The sequence below is a fragment of the Mastomys coucha genome, unplaced genomic scaffold, assembly GCF_008632895.1.
Source record: "Mastomys coucha isolate ucsf_1 unplaced genomic scaffold, UCSF_Mcou_1 pScaffold21, whole genome shotgun sequence".
NCBI lineage: Eukaryota > Metazoa > Chordata > Mammalia > Rodentia > Muridae > Mastomys > Mastomys coucha.
The window spans coordinates 107,455,090-107,463,901 of record NW_022196904.1 but is presented as its reverse complement, the minus strand read 5'-3'; the positions used below and the strand labels follow the sequence as shown (position 1 = coordinate 107,463,901).

Genomic DNA, 8,812 nt, shown 5'->3' with positions numbered 1-8,812 from the left:
TGGGGGGGAAGGCCAGGGTTAGAACTTCAGGCTATTCTATAGCCTGAAGTTGTTCTGCAGGGCCTGTAATAATTAATATTGATAGTGAACCCGGCTGACCTGGAAGAGGAGCCTGTGAGGGTCTGTCTAGGTTAGTTTGGCCTGTGGGTGTGTATGTGGGGCAGTTTCTAGACTGGGTGGGAAGACCCACCTCTACTGTAAGTGGCACCATGCCAAGAACGATGGTCTCCCGTGAGGATGCCATGTGACCATCTGCCTCAGTTCCTGACTGTCTTGAGTTCCTCCATGAAGAATTATACTGACTCCCAGAATTGTGAGTCAGTATAAACCCCTCATTAAGTTGCTTCTGTCATGGTATTTTATCCCAGCAACAGGAACAGTAAGTCAAGGCCCCCCGCCCCTCTGGTTCTACCACCAGCTAACAGACCACTGATGTTGGATTAGGAAGTCAGTGGACTCCAGCTCTGGTTGTCCTCACTGTGAGGCATTCACTGCTCAGATTCTCAGAATGGGGGGGGGTGTGACCCTGTTATTCATTCTCTCCCTCATCCCCTGCCCCTCTCTCTTTTTTACCCCATTCTCCTCTATTCTCTATGTTTGTGTTTGTGCTTAAGATAAATCACAGGGTCCATTCTAGAGGGGAGGCATAATCTATCCTCAAGATCTTAAAGCTCCACCACTTCCAGAGTGGCTTGGTCCCTTGGTACCATCCAATGCTCAAACAGTGAGAATTTGGTTTCGATACCGGAGAATCTGACTGCCATAGCCAATGAGAGAATGAATGTCAGCAGCTTCTAAGGAAAATCTTAAGTGTATTATTTCCCTCTCAACATTACATTTAAAAATCTCCCGAACATGCAGAGAAACAGAGAGCCAGGCTGTCGGCTCGGCCCTGTGTATGAGCCACCGGGAGCCCAGCATTGCATCTTCTTTAGTCCGTTTTATCTTTCATCTTCTGTCCTTCCCTCTGTGCACCATTCATTCATCAGAGTCACCTCCAACACTGCAGCCTGCCTCTCACTGCAGTCTACCACATGTCCATGGAATTTAGAAGTGAAATTGATATGTAATGGAACACACGCGCAAGTCAGCTGGACAGTGATTCTGATGAGCATGTCATGCAGACTTTTCTGCCCACAGAGAGAAGACAATTTGAACTTAATGCAGTTTTCTTTTGCTAAGTGCTGGATTTGAAATGCCTCTGTCCTCTGAGATAAGATTCCACCGTAAATGGAACTGACTTAGAGTTTTACTGCTGTGAGCAGACACCATGACCATGACAGCTCTTATAAAAGACACCATTTAATTGGAGCTGGCTTACAGGTTCAGAGGTTCAGTCCATTATTGTCAAGATGGGAGCATGGCAGCAACTAGGCAGACATGGGGCCGGAGGAGCTGAGAGTTCAGCATCTTGTTCTGAAGGCTGCTAAGCTGAGGGTCTTAAAGCCCACACCCACAGTGACACACCTACTCCAACAAGGTTACACCTCTTAATAGTGCCAAGCATATACAAACCGTCACAGGAACCTTATGAAATTTCTCTTTTTATGCTTTATTTTGCACCGGACTATGAAAAAGAAGTCATCAAAACACAAAGTGGAGAATCTGGGAAACATCAAGCCAGAAGCAATGTGCAGGGTGATGAGGGAGGCATAGGTTCAAATTCCAGCTCTATCACTGCAGGCTATAGGATCCCAGGCAGCGAACATAGCCTGCCTGTGCCTCAGCCTTCCCATGTGCAAAGTAGAGATGAAGACAGACACTGTTTTGTAAGATCGTCCTGCATGGGAGGGCTGAACAAGTCCCGCATCCATCATGTGGAACTGTGGAGCTGCTCAGGGTGGCTTCCATCTCTCTCCACAATGCTGCAGACAGCCAGGGGACTTGTATCTGACATGCTTGCTTTGCAGACTTTGTGCACAATGTCTTTGAGGTTCTCAGTCCCGCTCCTTTCTGAGTTTCTTTGGCCCTGTTGGACTTCTGGCCAGATTCTCACCATGACATCATCAGACAATGTCAGTGGGACCTGGGTGTCTATAAAATGATTCAAAGTCAATGAGATGGAGCAAATGAGTTTGTCTATAATTGTGTGATGTTTGCACTGTAGTTCTCACGGCCTTGATTCATAAAGTGACACTTTATTGGTACCCAATTATATCAGAGACTCATTAGGTCTCTCTTGGCTCTTCATCTTACCCAGACCAAAGCTTTCCTTTAACTGATGTTGGTTGCATAACTCACAGCTGTGGCCTCTAAAATGCAGATCAAGGAATGAAGTCTCTAGGGAAAGGCTCCTATTGATCCAGGGTACTCTTCTGGACTTCTGAGATAAGACTTACCCATTCTTTCAGTCTTCTTTTTACTGGCACTTACTGATCAGCAAGCATGAGAGCTGGGTGAGAGAACTCACATTTGGAATTGCAGCAGGTGGAAAGCTGAGCAGGTTCACAAAGTCCTAGGCTATCTTGGGCTACAGAGTGAGTAGGTAAGTAGGTAGGTGGTAGATAGATAGATAGATAGATAGATAGATAGATAGATAGATAGATAAATAGACAGAAGATACATACATACATACATACTACAAGAGGAAAGAATAGAAGGAGGGAGAGGATAGAGAAATTGATGGATATGGTGGTGTGAAGTGGAAATTTCTGCTTTCTTTGGAAACTCAGTTATGATATGTGATGTTTTGCTGGGGCAGACACAAGTGAGAGGATGTTTGGCTGAAGCAGACACATGAAAGAACATGTGATATTTAGAAAGAATGTAAATATGACCCCACAGACAATGGGAGGAGGCTGTGGCATTGGTTTGCCTTGCTCTGCCTCCCCAGTCTTCACTGACTCTGCACTGGTTTGCTTTGCATCGTGTTGCTGATCTTCAATTGTTGTCACTTCGTAGAGAGTAACTTGCCAAAGACCTTCTGGTGATATTCTGGTGGCTTCTTGACACTTCCATGGACTCTGGCCAACTGCTGATTCGTGAGTGGTGATTGCAGAGTGGGCTGGACTGCTGCTGCTAATTCATGTTGGTGTTTTGTTAGAGGGCTGGATTGCTAACAACTAAGATTAGAATCGCCCCAAAGAACCATTTCTAAACAGGTCCACAAGCCCTGTTTCCTAATAACCTTTCTTTTTCACTACCTCTGGTGAGTGGTGGAATAGAAGGGAGGTTGAAGCATTTACAAACCCTTATTAAAGTAGGTTTTAAAAAATCTAAGCCTACAGTGATTTTACATCAATAATCCCAGCACTTATCATGTAGAGTCAGGAGGACCAGAAGTTCTAGGCTAGTCTGGGCTACACAAAACTCTATCTCTAAGTGAAAAAACAAAACAAAAAGACAATTCTTACTCTTAAAAATAATGTAGTCTCACACTCTAGAGGCTGAGGCAGGAGGATTGAAAGATTGAAGTTTGACATCAACTAGGCTACATAGCAAGACTGTCACAAAGAAAAATTTTAAACCAAGAACTCTCATAATCTATTTGTAAATGCAAGCACTTATCAGTAAGTATGTGAGTTATAATTAACACGGGACCGAGCCGTGAGTGGATTCTGTTGGTGTCCTGCTGTAGCATGTCTGGCAGTTACCCTTCAATATTTAGACTGTTTCTCATAATGATAAAATACATTTTAGCAGGATTCATGACATCTACAGGGATTACTACACTCCCTAGCCTCCTATGCTGTCCCTTGTGACCGTGTGACTAATTCATGAAATGGCTGAAAGAATTTCCTGTTTATCAACAGGCCCCAGAAGGAAAGACAGGCCCTCTTCCAGTTTGGTTTGGTAGGTGTGCTGGGTTTTCTTTTTCTCTTTCTTGTTTTTGTTATTTTCCATGTGTGTATGGGGAGAGAGTACACATTCATGCACATGGAGGTTATGGGAGGACCCTGAGTATCTTACTTAGTTACTCTTGTTTTAAATCATCATGTTTCTTTTTTTGTAATTTTGAAAAACTTTTTATTGATTCTTCATGAGTTTCACATCATGTACCCCAGTCCTACTCATCTCCCTGTCCCCTCACATCTGTCCTTCACTCTTGCAACATCCCCTTACAAATAACACACACGCACACACACACACACACACACACACACACACCCCATATAGAAAAACATCTCACAGGAACTGTAGTATGTCACTACATATATATGTAGTATGTAGTATTTGCCCCATGCTATATCCCTCTGTCCACACATCGTCACTTGCAGATGTTCACTGCAAGGAATCATTGGTCTGGTTGGAGCTCGCTGGCTTTTGTAACACCATCAACATTGGATCTTCACCAGGACTCCTTACTTTCCTGTTGTTGCCCTGTGTCATGGTGATCCTGAAGCTTTAGATCAGCTAGTCTGGCCCTTTCACACATCCCAACTGTTTGCAGATGATATAGATTTTGGGGTGCACCAATTCAGAGCCCTAGATCTGGACCTGGGTGGTAGCTGAGCTGGTCATCCTTCTGGCTTTCCCTTATCTGCACCACCAGGGCAAGCTCTCCAGCACTGCTCTGGCTAGACCAGCCAATAGCACCATGGGCAGGAGGCAGGGTCAGCTCTCCTGCTCTCCTGCCCTCAGGGCTGCTCACCTGTTCCTCTTATGGCTCTGGAGCCAGCTTCACTGCCCTGCTCAGTCAAGGCCTAGGGCCCACTCCTTGGGGCACTGCAGCCTGTGAGGGACTAGGACAGCTCTCCTGCTCTCACCCGCTCAGGGCTGGCTCACCTGTGACCCTTGCACCAGGGCCAGCTCTACTGTGTTGCCCAGGAGTGCAGGACCCACTCTTCCTATTGCTACATCTGATAACGAGCAGGGCCAGCTCACCAGCTCTCGTGACCCCAGGGCCAGCTCTCCCGACTGCTGCAGGTAGTGAAGTAGAAGGCAGAGAGCATCATCCCTGCACCCATACCACCCGATGGCAGATGAGTGTCGGGGCCAGCACTCCCTGCTTCTGCCCTTGGGCCAGCTGACCTGGGCCCTACCACCAAGGTCAGCTCTGCTGTGCTGTACAGGCAAGGTACCAGGCCTGGTCTCCCAAGTGCTGCAGCTGGTCAGGGACAGACTACCTCTCTTGCACTCATAACCTTGTGGGTGGCTTTCCCAACTGCTGGAGTCAGCTCTCCCACATTCATGCCCTCCTGGCCCGCTCACCCACTTGCCTGCCACCAGGGCCAGCTCCACTGTGCTACCTGGTTAGGTGCAGGGCCTGCTCTCCTGAGTTCTGCTACCCATGAGAGGTGGGGCCAGCTCTCCAAAGCCAGGTAGGGGCGGGGCCATTTCTGCACAGCCCCTGGACATCCATGTGATCCCCAGCGGCTGCCCTGACCAGAGATGTCCCATGTGCTCTAGTGGTTATAAGAGCCTCTGACACCGACACGGACCATTACATAACCATGGACCCAGACTTGGCCCTCAGCGGCAGCTTGGGCTGGAACCTCATCATGGCGCCAAGTGGCAGGGCTGGCCACTCACAGCAGCCTCCTCCTCTCCACCCTCGAGTCTCCAGTTCCATCTCTCTCCTTAATGTTCAAGCCGCTCCACTTCTCTTTCTCTCCAGCCTGTCTACCACATACTTGCACATTGACGGCTCGCGCTGCAGCTTGGTCATACAGCTGGTGGACCCTTGGGTTAATAGTCTCCACTATGCAGTGGCAAGCTGGTGTTTATGGCATGCCTGTGCTGTGCACTGGTGGCAGGATGGTCCTCGGGTCTCTGATTTTGTCTTCCCATGCTTTACTGAGTGGTGGTAGGTGGGGCTCTGTGTGTCTGTGGCTCACCTGTGCCATGGGATAGAGGACAGGTCTGTGGGCATCTTCCTTCATCTGTACTGCATGACATGGCAGAACAAGTCTCTGTCTCCCTCTTCCCTTGCTGAGCTCCCTGGATTTATATATATATATATATATATATATATATATATATATATATATATATATATATATATCTCACACACACACACAGCTTTAGGCACTAAGCCAGGAATCAAGCTAGGGCAAACAAAGGACTGCCCTCTGCTCTGCCCCTGACTAATATAAGAGCAACACCACCAACAAGGTGACTCTTGGCCCATTCCAGGGGAGACTCAATCACTCCTTTACCTTTTTCCCTTGAGTCACAGTCTCCTCTCACTGAATCTGGAGGTAGGCTGGTGGCCAGCAAGCCCCACAAACGTCCTATCTCTACCCAACACAGTGGTGATATTGCAGGCCTATGTGAGGTGCTAGGGATCAACTCAGGCCCTCCTGTTTGTATAGCAACTGCTGTTATCCACTGAGCCGTATCCCAGCTCCTAGGTATGTTTTCTTTCCTTCTCTCTTTCTCTCTTAAAAATAAAAGGGTATTATTTATTTAGTGTGTAGTGGGTGGTTATTGTGTGCCACTGTGCAAATGTGGGAGCCAGTGGACATGGTGAGTGTGGTCATCTAAGGGACAGAAGCCACAGAATCACATGATAAGAAAGGTCTTACATGGGAGGTTTATTTGGAAGAGGGTGGAAGGGAAAATGAGAATGGGTTGAGGAGTCACTGGCCTTTTCTATTAAGGGATATATGCACACAGGGAGGATAGGTAACTTGCGGTGATGTGCTGCTTTGTCAAAGCAAAGTAAGGCTTAGCTTTGGTAGCTAGGTGCCTGAGGGCAGGCAGGTGGAGATAGCTGGTTGCTCACAGAGAGGGAATGGGTTCTCTTCTTCTAAGATGTGGATCTCAGAACTTAATCTCAGGTCATTGGGCTCAGTGGCCTCTCTGAGCCATCTGGTTAACCTCCTAGGTATGCCTTCTGATGGTTGTTACAATATTTGGATATGTGAGGCACCCTGAGGCATGGTGGTCATCTTTGATCAGGAGGAGAGCAACACTGTACATGGCAGAGCAGAGAGGTAGAAGGAACCACAGGTGAACCACTTCGAGGCCAGGGAGGTGGGGTGGGAAACAAGCTCTTGCATCCCTACTTCCAGTTATGGAGAGAACATGTTTTTACTATCTCTGTTAGACAATCCAGTGTCTTCTGTCAGCTGCATTGAGGACATCCTAACCAGGCATGGTAACACTTGAGGCTTGTGACCTTGCTCACTACTAGCTCTCCAGTCTCATCTTCTCAATGTTCTCTCCACACTTCAGACCCACTGAAAGCCAAACCAGCTTCCTCAGGACTCTACACTGGAGGGTTGTCCCCTCTCCACCTGGCTGTTATCAGTTCATCCTCCAAGGTCAACTCAGAAGGTAGATGTGCCAAGGGATGTTTGGTACCAGAGTAGCTCAGAGGTCGCTCCAGATCCATCTGGCCCCATTTGCACCCATTCCTAGCTACATTCTTTGTTTCTCAGACAGAGTATCTCCAGCAGTCACTCACGCTACTCACTTGCACAGTCAACAAGACTCAGTGCCACCCGCTCCTGTCCCAAGCCAAACAACTTCCTTCATGAGGTGCCAACGGATGGTCCCTGAGTTGCTGGGACTCTAACTTCACCAAGCACCCTATGGGAACAATCTATCCTATGGCTGGCAGGAGGTGGGAGGAACTATGAGCCTCTTTGGACAGCAGGGAGCTGGGTCAGTTTGCTGCAAAGCTTTCTTGGGCTCACTTTCCAAGGAGACATTTGCAGGTGAGTGTGGACTGTGGTCTGCTTCCTGGGGAACAGGAAAGGCCTTTGCATCCCATGCTGCCCCTGCTCCTCCCCCTTCCTAAATCTGAGCTGCTGGGAAGAGACTCATGCTATGACCTCAGGTCCCAGAGGGAATTAGATGACAGCTGTTCCTTTTACCAGAAGTTGAAGCCCAGAAGCTGAAAGCCTCATAGTAGCTCTGTGCCCTCCCGTCAGCCGGTCAGCTGGGGCCAGCCATTTTCAGCCTCCCGTCACCAGTTCAGCCTCTTATGACTTACATGGTTTCTGTGGCTGGAAGGCCTTTACCTGTTCCAGAGTTTTGGGTGTTTGAAGCTTATATTTCTCAATCCTGCTCACCCAGGGACTCCCCTGTTCCCTTCAGACACATTAAGAGAGAAGATTGGGTTTGGATGAAAGTGGCCCCCAAGGTCTCAGAGGGAGTGGTACTATTAGGAAGTACTGCTTTGTTGGAAGGAGCACACCCTGGGCATGGACTTTGAAGTTTCAAATGCTCAAGCCAGGCCCCGTGTTTCTCTCTTCCAGCTGCCTGCTGATTCAGATGTAGAACTCTCAGCTACCTCTGTAGCACCATGTCTGCCTGCTTGCCACCATGCTTGCTGCCGGTAATAATGAGCTAGAGCTCTGAACTGGAAGCTAGCTCTAATTAAATGCTTTCCTTTATAACAGTCACCCTAGTCATGGTGTCTCTTTGCAACAATAAAACCCTAAGACAAGCTACTTGGCTGCTCATCCATTTATAGACCATTGTTGGTAGTGTTATATGTCAGGTCCTGTTTTCACTGGCTTCTCTGGAGCAGGCTAGTGAGTCTTAAAACATCTGTATTAACTCACCATCGCTGGGACAGCCATACAGATGTCCCCAATTGGTTCATCTCTCTGTGGGGACAGGAGGATGTGTTTGATGATTTGAGTGTGATATGAGTGATAGAACTACAAATTTGTTTTGGAAATAGGGTCTCATGTATTCCAGGCTAGCCTTGAACTCTCTATGTAACCAAGGATGACCTTGAATTTCTGACCTTCCTGCCTCCATTTCTTGAGTGATGGGATTACAGGTGTACAGCACTCTGCCAGGTCTTTGTGGTGCTAGAGATCAAACCCAGTGCCTCAGGTAAGCTAGTCAAGCTTTTTGGCCGAGCCACATCCCCAGCCCTAGAGATAACTTAAAATCACAAAACAAAACAAAA

At 47.8% G+C, this 8,812-nt stretch overlaps 1 non-coding gene across 1 annotated transcript; it reads right to left on the bottom strand.

Annotated features, from left to right (window-relative positions):
• Nucleotides 1-5,936: 5,936 nt before the first annotated feature.
• Nucleotides 5,937-6,080, bottom strand: LOC116104338. Its single transcript, XR_004123844.1, has one exon. It is a non-coding gene; the product is annotated as a small nucleolar RNA SNORA48 (small nucleolar RNA).
• Nucleotides 6,081-8,812: the final 2,732 nt, after the last annotated feature.